General features: G+C 38.8%; 1 non-coding gene across 1 annotated transcript; it reads left to right on the top strand.

Moving 5' to 3' along the window:
• Nucleotides 1-8,268: 8,268 nt before the first annotated feature.
• On the top strand, nt 8,269-8,376 carry LOC112745141 (small nucleolar RNA R71). Its single transcript, XR_003173085.1, has one exon. It is a non-coding gene; the product is annotated as a small nucleolar RNA R71 (small nucleolar RNA).
• The last annotated feature ends 1,218 nt before the right edge of the window (nt 8,377-9,594 follow it).

The raw sequence follows: 9,594 nt of genomic DNA, 5'->3' as shown, positions 1-9,594 counted from the left end.
TCCCCCTCTCGCTCCCCCTTCCTTCTTCTCTCTCTTCCTCTCTCTCTTCTCTCCCTCATCTCTCTCTCTCCTCCTCCCCTCTTTCTTCCTCTCTCTTTCTCCTTCTCCTCTCTCTCTCTCCTTTTTCTCTCGCTCTCTCCCTCTCCCCTCCCATCCCCTTCTCTCTCTCTCTCTCTCCCTCCCTTTCCCTTCTCTCTCTCTTTCTCTTTTCCCTCTTTCCCTTTTGTTTCTCTCCTTTCCGCCCTCTCTCCACCTCCCCTCTCTCTCTTCCTCTTTCTCTCTCTCTCTCTCATTTTTTCTCTTTTTTCTTTTTCTCTCCTATTCCTCTCTCTTTCCTTCCCTTATTTCTCTCTCATTCCCTTCTTTCTCTCTCATTTTCTCTCTCTTTTTTCTCCTTCATCTCTCTCTTTATTCTCTTTCTCTCCTTCCTTTTTCTCTTTTCTATTTCTCTCTCATCCTTTTTTCACTCTATATCTCTCTTTTCTTTCTCTCCCTATTTTCTCCAAAATAAGAGAGAGAAGGAGAGAGAGAGAAGAAGAGAGAGAGGAGGAGGAGGAGGAGAGAGAAGAAGAGAGAGAAGAGAGGCAAAAAAAGAGCGCAAGGAAGGAGAGAAGGAGGAAGAGAGAGAGGGAGAAAAATTGAGAGAGACAAAGAGAAAGAGAGGGAGAAAGAGAGAGAGAGAGAGAGGGAGTGAAAGACAGAGAGAAAGGGATAGGGGAGAGAGAGAAATGAGAGAAAGGGATAGAGAGGGAGAAAAGGAGAGAGAAAGAAAGGGAAGGGGAAGAAAGAGGGGCAGGGGAGAGAGAGAGAGAGAGAGAGAGAGAGAGAGAGAGAGAGAGGAGGGAGAGAGAGAAAAGAAAAGGTGGAGAGAGAGAGAGGGGAAGACAAAGAAAGGGAGGGGGAGAAAGAAGGGGAGTTAGAGAGAAGAGGAAGAGAGTGGAGGGAGAGAGAGAGAGAAGGAGAGAGAGAGAGAGAGAGAGAGAGAGAGAGGAGGGAGAGAAGGAGAGAGGGAGAAAAGGGAGAGAGAAAGAGAGAGGGAGAGATAGAGAGAGAGAGAGAGAGGAAGACAAAGAGAGGGGAGGGGAGAAAGAGGGGAAGGAGGAGAGAGGGGAACAGGAAAATAGAGAGGAGGGAGAGAGAGAAAGGAGGGGAGAGAGGGAGAGAAGAAGAGAGAGAAAAAAGAGAGAAAAGAGAGAGAGGGAGAGAAGGAGAGAGGGAGGGAAGAAGAGAGAGAGCGGAAGAGGGAAAGGAGAGAGAGAGAGAGAAAGAGAGAGGAAGAGAGAGAGAGGGAGAGAGAGAGAGAGAAAGGGAGAGAGAGAGAGAGAGAGAGAAAGGAGGGAGAGAGAGAGAAAGGAGGGAGAGAGAGAGGGAGAGAGAGAGAGAGAGAGTAGGGAGAGAGAGGGGAGAGAGAGAGAAAGAAAGATGGAGAGTGTGAAAGCTAGTTTTAGCCTATAAACAAATTTAAACTGGTTTTTTTAATTAAAATCAGTTTTATTTTTATGAACTGGTTTAAACTGGTGCACTGTATTATAAACTGGTTTAGAACCAGTTTCATATGTGACAAAGCAGTTTGGTTCAGTTTCTAAACCATTTAAAATGGTTTAGTGCAGTTTCAGTTCAGTTTATAGAAAAACTGAACCATGCACACCCCTAACCATAGGTAACCACAGCTAAAGTGAATTGAATTTTGAGATGTTGGATATTGAAATTGTGCAAGTGAAAGCGCAAAATTGATATAGAAGCACAATAAACAATAACCAATCCAATAATGAAAAGAAAACTCCTTATTCATCATGACACATAATGGAATAGTCACATAATAAAGGTACTTGTTGCAAAAAGTGACAAGCTTGATAAAAGTCAAGCTAAATCACTCAAACAAATGCAAAGCATTAACAAGAAACAAGTACCTGTCATGTGATGAATTTGATATGAAAATCACGATGGACAAGTAATTTCAACTCAATTCACTTACTTCAATATACACTCATAAATAATTTGTCCTAGGGTGCGATCAGAACATGAATTATCAAACACACTAGGTACTTGTAAATTAAAGCAGAGTATAAATGCATTAATATAAATTTCAAACAAGAAACAACCCAATCAACATTGAGCAAACACATGCAACTTATTCAATTAACAAATAGAGTAAAGTATCATTTTTGTCCCTTGCATTTGGGGTAAGTCTTAGAGTTGTCCCTAACGTTTGAATCGTCCTATTTAAGTCCCTAACATTTCAAAATTGACTCAATGTTATCCTGCCATTAAGAATCTGTTAACGGAATTGGCGGCAAGACAAAATTGAGACGATTTTGAAACGTTAGGGACTTAAATAGTACGAAAACGTTGGGGACAAAAACGATACATAGAAATAAATTTTAATTTTTACCTTCACTAATATAAATCTTTTATGGTACATAGTTATTTAATTATTTTTTAATTACATTTAAGTAAATTACACTTAATCACATTACTTTTACTCTAAATAAATTTATTTTTTTATAATTTTACTCTTAAAGATTTTTATTTATCATGAAATGTTTGTAAAATGACTAGAATCACATTACTTTATTGTATATTGGTATGCGAAATTGCGATCCTCAACAATGGCGCCAAAGACTTGGTGCTCTCAAACGTGAATCACACTTTGTCACAACTTCGCACAACTAACCAGCAAGTGCACTGGGTCGTCCAAGTAATAAACCTTACGTGAGTAAGGGTCGATCCCACGGAGATTGTCAGCCTGAAGCAAGCTATGGTCACCTTGTAAATCTCAGTCAGGCGGATTCAAATGGTTATGGTAAATTGATAATTAAAATATAATTAAAATATAAACTAGGATAGAGATACTTATGTAATTCATTGGTGAGAATTTCAGATAAGCGTATGGAGATGCTTTCGTTCCTCCTAAACCTCTGCTTTCCTGTTGTCTTCATCCAATCATTCCTACTCCCTTCCATGGAAAGCTGTATGTAGGGCATCATCGTTGTCAATGGCTACATCTCATCCTCTTTGTGAAAATGGTCCAATGCGCTGTCACTGCATGGCTAATCATCTGTCGGTTCTCGATCATACTGGAATAGGATTTACTATCCTTCTGCGTCTGTCACTACGCCCAGCACTCGCGAGTTTGAAGCTCGTCACAGCCATCCCTTCTTAGATCCTACTTGGAATACCACAGACAAGGTTTAGACTTTTCGCCATCCATGGGTTCTAACTTATACCACGAAGATTCTAATATCTCAGACTCGGTCCCCTGTATTAGATACTAAGAGATACTCATTCTAGCTTGTTTGCATGTAGAACGGAAGTGGTTGTCAGGCACGCGTTCATAGGTGAGAATGGTGATGAGCGTCACATAATCATCACATTCATCATGTTCTTGGGTGTGGATGGATATCTTAGAATAGGAATAAGCTTGAATTGAATAGAAAAATAATAGTACTTTGCATTAATACTCAAGGAACAGCAGAGCTCCACACCTTAATCTATGGTGTGTAGAAACTCTACCATTGAAAATACATAATGATAATGGAGTTCATTGGTCTCGGCCCCAGAGGGGAACCGGAGTAACCAAGACTTTGAATACAATAATAAAAAGTCCTATTTATACTAAACTAGTTACTAGGGCTTACAGAAATGAGTAAATGATACAGAAATCCACTTCCGGGGCCCACTTGGTGTGTGCTTGGGCTGAGCATTGAGCTTTACACGTGTAGAGGCTTCTCTTGGAGTTGAACGCCAGTTTGTAACCTATTTCTGGCGTTTAACTCCACTTTGCAACCTGTTTCTGGCGTTTAACTCCAGAATGCAACATGGAGCTGGCGTTGAACACCAGTTTGTGTCATCTAAACTCAAGCAAAGTATGGACTATTATATATTGCTGGAAGGACCTGGATGTCTACTTTCCAACGCAATTGAGAGCGCCCCATTTGGAGTTCCGTAACTCCGGAAAATCCACTTTGAGTGTAGGGAGGTCAGAATCCAACAGCATCTGCAGTCCTTCTTCAACCTCTGAATCTGATTTTTGCTCAAGTCCCTCGATTTCAGCCAGAAAATACCTGAAATCACAAAAAAACACACAAACTCATAGTAAAGTCCAGAAATGTGATTTTTATTTAAAAACTAATAAAAATATACTAAAAACTAACTAAATCATACTAAAAACTATGTGAAAACAATGCCAAAAAGCGTATAAATTATCCGCTCATCACAACACCAAACTTAAATTGTTGCTTGTCCCCAAGCAACTAAAAATCAAATAGGATAAAAAGAAGAGAATATACTATAAATTCCAAAATATCAATGAAACTTAGCTCCAATCAGATGAGCGGGACTTGTAGTTTTTTGCCTCTTGAATAGTTTTGGCATCTCACTTTATCCATTGAAGTTCAGAATGATTGGCATCTATAGGAACTTAGAATTCAGATAGTGTTATTGATTCTCCTAGTTCAGTATATTGATTCTTGAACACAGCTACTTTATGAGTCTTGGCCATGGCCCTAAGCACTTTGTTTTCCAGTATTACCACCGGATACATAAATGTCACAGACACATAACTGGGTGAACCTTTTCAGATTGTGACTCAATTAAAACATTCAACAATCACATATCCAAAAATGTCCCAATTAAAGGTGTCCAGGGTTCTTAAGCACACTCTTTTTTTTTTTTGCTTTGGTCCTTGACTTTAACCGCTCAGTCTCAAGTTTTCACTTGACACCTTCACGCGACAAGCACATGGTTAAGGACAGCTTGGTTTAGCCGCTTAGGCCTGGATTTTATTCCTTTAGTCCCTCCTATCCACTGATGCTCAAAGCCTTGGATCTTTTTTATTACCCTTTCCTTTTGGTTTTAAGGGCTATTAGCTTTTTACTCTTGCCTTTTGGTTTAAAGAGCTTTTGGCTTTTTCTGCTTGCTTTTTCTTCTCTTTTTTTTTTTGCCATTTTTCTTTTTTTTTTCGCAAGCTCTTCTCTATTCACTGCTTTTTCTTGCTTCAAGAATCATTTTTATGATTTTTCAGATCATCAAATAACATTTATCCTTTTCATCATTCTTTCAAGAGCCAACATATTTAACATTCTTAAACTACAATTTCAAAAGACATATGCACTGTTCAAGCATTCATTCAGAAAACAAAAAGTATTGTCACCACATCAAAATAATTAAACTAGTTTCAAGGATGAATTCAAAACCATGTACATCTTGTTCTTTTGTTTTTAGAACATTTTTTCATTTAAGAGATGTGATGGATTCATATTCATAACTTTAAGGCATAGACACATAGACACTAGTGATCATATAGTAAAGACACAAACATAAATAAAACATAAAGCTCAAAAATCAAAAAATAGTAAAATAAATAGACAAGGAGATTAAGGAATGAGTCCACCTTAGTGAGGATGGCGTCTTCCTCTTCTTGAAGAACCAATGGTGCTTTTGAGCTCCTCTATGTCTCTTCTTGCCTTTGTTGCTCTTCCCTCATAGCTCTCTGATCTTCTCTAATCTCATGGAGGATGATAGAGTGCTCTTGGTGCTCCATCCTTAGTTGTCCCATGTTGGAACTTAATTCCCCTAGGGAGGTGTTGATTTGCTCCCAATAATTCTGTGGAGGAAAGTGCATCCCCTGAGGCATCTCAGGGATTTCATGGTGAGGAATTTCTCATGCTCTTGTTGAGGTCCATGAGTGGACTCTCTTGATGTACAGTCAAATGCTCTACTACTAAGATATGGACCCTTGAGATGAATCTCTCCATCTCTCATGACTCAGAGGTGGAAGCTTTTGCCTTCCCTTTCCTCTTTCTTGAGGTTTCTCTGGCCTTAGGTGTCATAAATGGTTATGGAAAAATAAAAAGCAACGCTTTTACCACACCAAACTTAGAATGTTTGCTCGTCCCTGAGCAAAAGAAGAAAGAAAGAAGGAGAAGAAGAAGAAGAAGAAAAATGGAGGAGAGGGAGAGAGGTGTATGGTTCGGTCAAAGGGGTTTTAGGTGGTTATGATGTGTGAAACGGAAGGAGTGATGGTTCGAATTTGAGTGGGTGGTTGTAGGTAGGTTGTATGATGGTTTTGCAGGAGTAATGGAGGTGATTGGTGGAGGTTATTTGGGGAAGAGAGTTATAAAAAGGTGTGAAGAGGAGAAAAGAAAAGGTGGGGATCCTGTGGGGCCAAGGACTTAACATCTCTGCTCCAATTAGGCGTGTAAAACACCCTTGCTGTGCAATCCTAGCATTTAACGCCAGACTGCTGCCTATTTCTGGCGTTAAACGCCCAAATGTAGCCTGTTTCTGGCATTTAACGCCAGGTAGATGCTTGTTTCTGGCGTTAAACGCCAGACAGATACCTGTTTCTGGCGTTTAAACCCCAAAATGCTCCTCCTCCAAGGTGTGCTATTTTTAATGCTGTTTTTCATTTTGATTTTGATTTTTCAGTAGTTTTTGTGACTCCACATGATCATCAACCTAATAAAACACGAAAATAACAATAAAAATAAAATAGATATAGTTAAATAACATTGGGTTGCCTCCCAACAAGCACTTCTTTAATGTCAATAGCTTGATAGTGAGCTCTCATGGAGCCTCACAGATGTTCAGAGCATTGTTGGAACCTCCCAACACCAAACTTAGAGTTTGAATGTGGGGGTTCAACACCAAACTTAGAGTTTAGTTGTGGCCTCCCAACACCAAACTTAGAGTTTGACTGTGGGGGCTTTAGTTGACTCTGCAGTGAGAGAAGCTTTTCATGCTTCCTCTCCATGGTTACAGAAGGAGATCCTTGAGTTTTAAACACAAGGTTGTCCTCATTCAGTTGAAGGACTAACTCTCCTCTGTCCACATCAATCACAACTCTTGCTGTGGCTAGGAAGGGTCTTCCAAGGATGATGGATTCATCCTCATCCTTCCCAGTGTCTATGATTATAAAATCAGTAGGGATGTAAAGGTTTTCAACCTTTACTAACACATCCTATACTAGTCCATAAGCCTGTTTTCTTGAGTTGTCTGCCATCTCTAATGAGATTCTAGCAGCTTGCACCTCAAAGATCCCAAGTTTTTCCATTACAGAGAGTGGCATTAAGTTTATTCCTGACCCCAGGTCACACAGAGCCTTCTCAAAGGTCATGGTGCCTATATTACAGAGAATTAGGAATTTACCAGGATCCTATTTCTTTTGAGGTAATTTCTGCCTATCCAATGCATTCAGTTCATTGGTGAGCAAGGGAGGTTCACCTTCCCAAGTCTCATTACCAAATAGTTTGGCATTCAGCTTCATGATTGCACCAAGGTACTTAGCAACTTGCTCTTCAGTAACATCTTCATTCTCTTCAGAAGAAAGATACTCATCAGAGCTCATGAAAGGCAGAAGGAGGTTCAATGGAATCTCTATGATCTCTAAGTGAGCCTCAGATTCCTTTGGTCCTCAAAGGAAAACTCCTTATTGGTCACTGAACGTCCCAGGAGGTCTTCCTCACTAGGATTCACGTCCTTCTCCTCCCTTGTAGGCTCGGCCATGATGGTCAAATCAATGGCCTTGCACTCTCTCTTTGAATTTTCTTCTGTATTGCTTGGGAGAGTACTAGGAGGAGTTTCAGTGACCCTTTTACTCTGCTGGCCCACTTGTGCCTCCAAATTTCTAATGGAGGGCATTGTTTAATTCATGAAACTTAAAGTAGCCTTATATAGATCAGAGACTATATTTGCTAAGCTAGATGGATTCTGCTCAGAATTCTCTGTCTGTTGCTGAGTGGATGATGGAAAAGGCTTGCTATTGCTAAACCTGTTTCGTCCACCATTATTAAAGCCTTGTTGAGGCTTTTGTTGATCCTTCCATGAGAAATTTGGATGATTTCTCCATGAGGGATTATAGGTGTTTCCATAGGGTTCACCCATGTAATTCACCTCTGCTATTGCAGGGTTCTCGGGATCATAAGCTTCTTCTACAGAAGATGCCTCTAAAGTACTGTTGGATGATTCCTTCAATCCATTCAGACTCTAAGAGATCATATTGACTTGTTGAGTCAATATTTTATTCTGAGCCAATATGGCATTCAGAGTATCAATTTCAAGAACTCCCTTCCTCATAGGCATCCCATTACTCACAGGATTCCTTTCAGAAGTGTACATGAACTCGTTATTTGCAACCATGTCAATGAGTTCTTGAGCTTCTACAGGCATTTTTTTTAGGTGAATGGATCCACCTGCAGAATGGTCCAATGACATCTTTGATAACTCAGACAGACCATCATAGAATATATCCAGGATGGTCCATTCTGAAAGCATGTCAGAAGGACACTTTTTAGTCAGTTCCTTGTATCTCTCCCAAGCTTCATAGAGGGACTCACCTTCTTTCTATTTGAAGGTTTGAACATCCACTCTAAGCTTACTAAGCTTTTGAGGAGGAAAGAACTTGGCTAAGAAAGCCGTGACCAGCTTATCCCAAGAGTTCAGGCTATCCTTAGGTTGAGAGTCCAACCATATTCTAGCTCTGTCTCTTACAGCAAATGGGAAAAGCATAAGCCCGTAGACCTCGGGATCAACCCCATTGGTCTTAACAGTATCACAGATCTGCAAGAATTCAGTTAAGAACTAAAAAGGATCTTCTGATAGAAGTCCATGAAACTTGCAATTCTGTTGCATCAGAGAAACTAATTGAGGTTTAAGCTCAAAATTGTTTGCTCCAATGGCAGGGATTGAGATGCTTCTTCCATGTAAATTAGAATTTGGTGCAGTAAAGTCACCAAGGATCTTCCTTGTATTGTTATTATTTTCGGCCATGTCTCCTTCTTTTTCGAAAATTTTAGTAAAGTTCTCTTCAGAGTGTTGTGTTTTAGCTTCTCTTAGCTTCCTCTTCAGAGTCCTTTCAGGTTCTGGATTAGCTTCAACAAGAATGTTCTTATCCTTGCTCCTGCTCATGTGAAAAAGAAGAGAACAGAAAAGAAAATATGGAATCCTCTATGTCACAGTATAGAGATTCCTTATGTAAGTATAAGAAGAGAATAATAGAGGAAGGAAAAGATAAGAATCCAAACACAAGGGAGAGGAATGAGTTCAAATTCTTGGGTGAAAGAGGGGTGTTAGTAGATGAATAAATAAACAGAAGGAGATGAGGGATGGAATTTTCGAAAATAATTGAAAAGAAAAGAAAAATATTTTTGTTTTTAAATTAAAAATTATAATTAAAATTCGAAAATAAGAAAAGAAATAAAATTAAAATTAAAATTTAAAATAATTAGTTAATTAAAAAGGAAGTTTGAAAAAGAGGGAAGGGATTTTCGAAAATTAGAAAGAGAGAGTTAGTTAGGTAGTTTTGGAAAAGATAAAAATCAAACAAAAAGTTAAGTGGTTAATTGAAAAAGATTTTGAAAATTAGATTTTGAAGAGATAAGAAGTTAGAAAAGATTTTGAAATTGATTTTGAAAAAGATGTGATTGAAACTTATTTTGAAAAAGATTTGAAAAAGAAATTTAAAAAGATTTGATTTTGAAAATTAAAGTTGATTACTTGACTAACAAGAAACTAAAAAGATATAATTTGAAATTTAAAGATTGAACCTTTCTTAATAGGCAAGTAACAAACTTAAAAATTTTTGAATCAATCACA

Source organism: Arachis hypogaea, chromosome 14 (genome assembly GCF_003086295.3).
Source record: "Arachis hypogaea cultivar Tifrunner chromosome 14, arahy.Tifrunner.gnm2.J5K5, whole genome shotgun sequence".
Lineage (NCBI taxonomy): Eukaryota > Viridiplantae > Streptophyta > Magnoliopsida > Fabales > Fabaceae > Arachis > Arachis hypogaea.
Note: the sequence above shows the minus strand (reverse complement) of the source record. Positions and strands in the feature narration are given on the sequence as shown.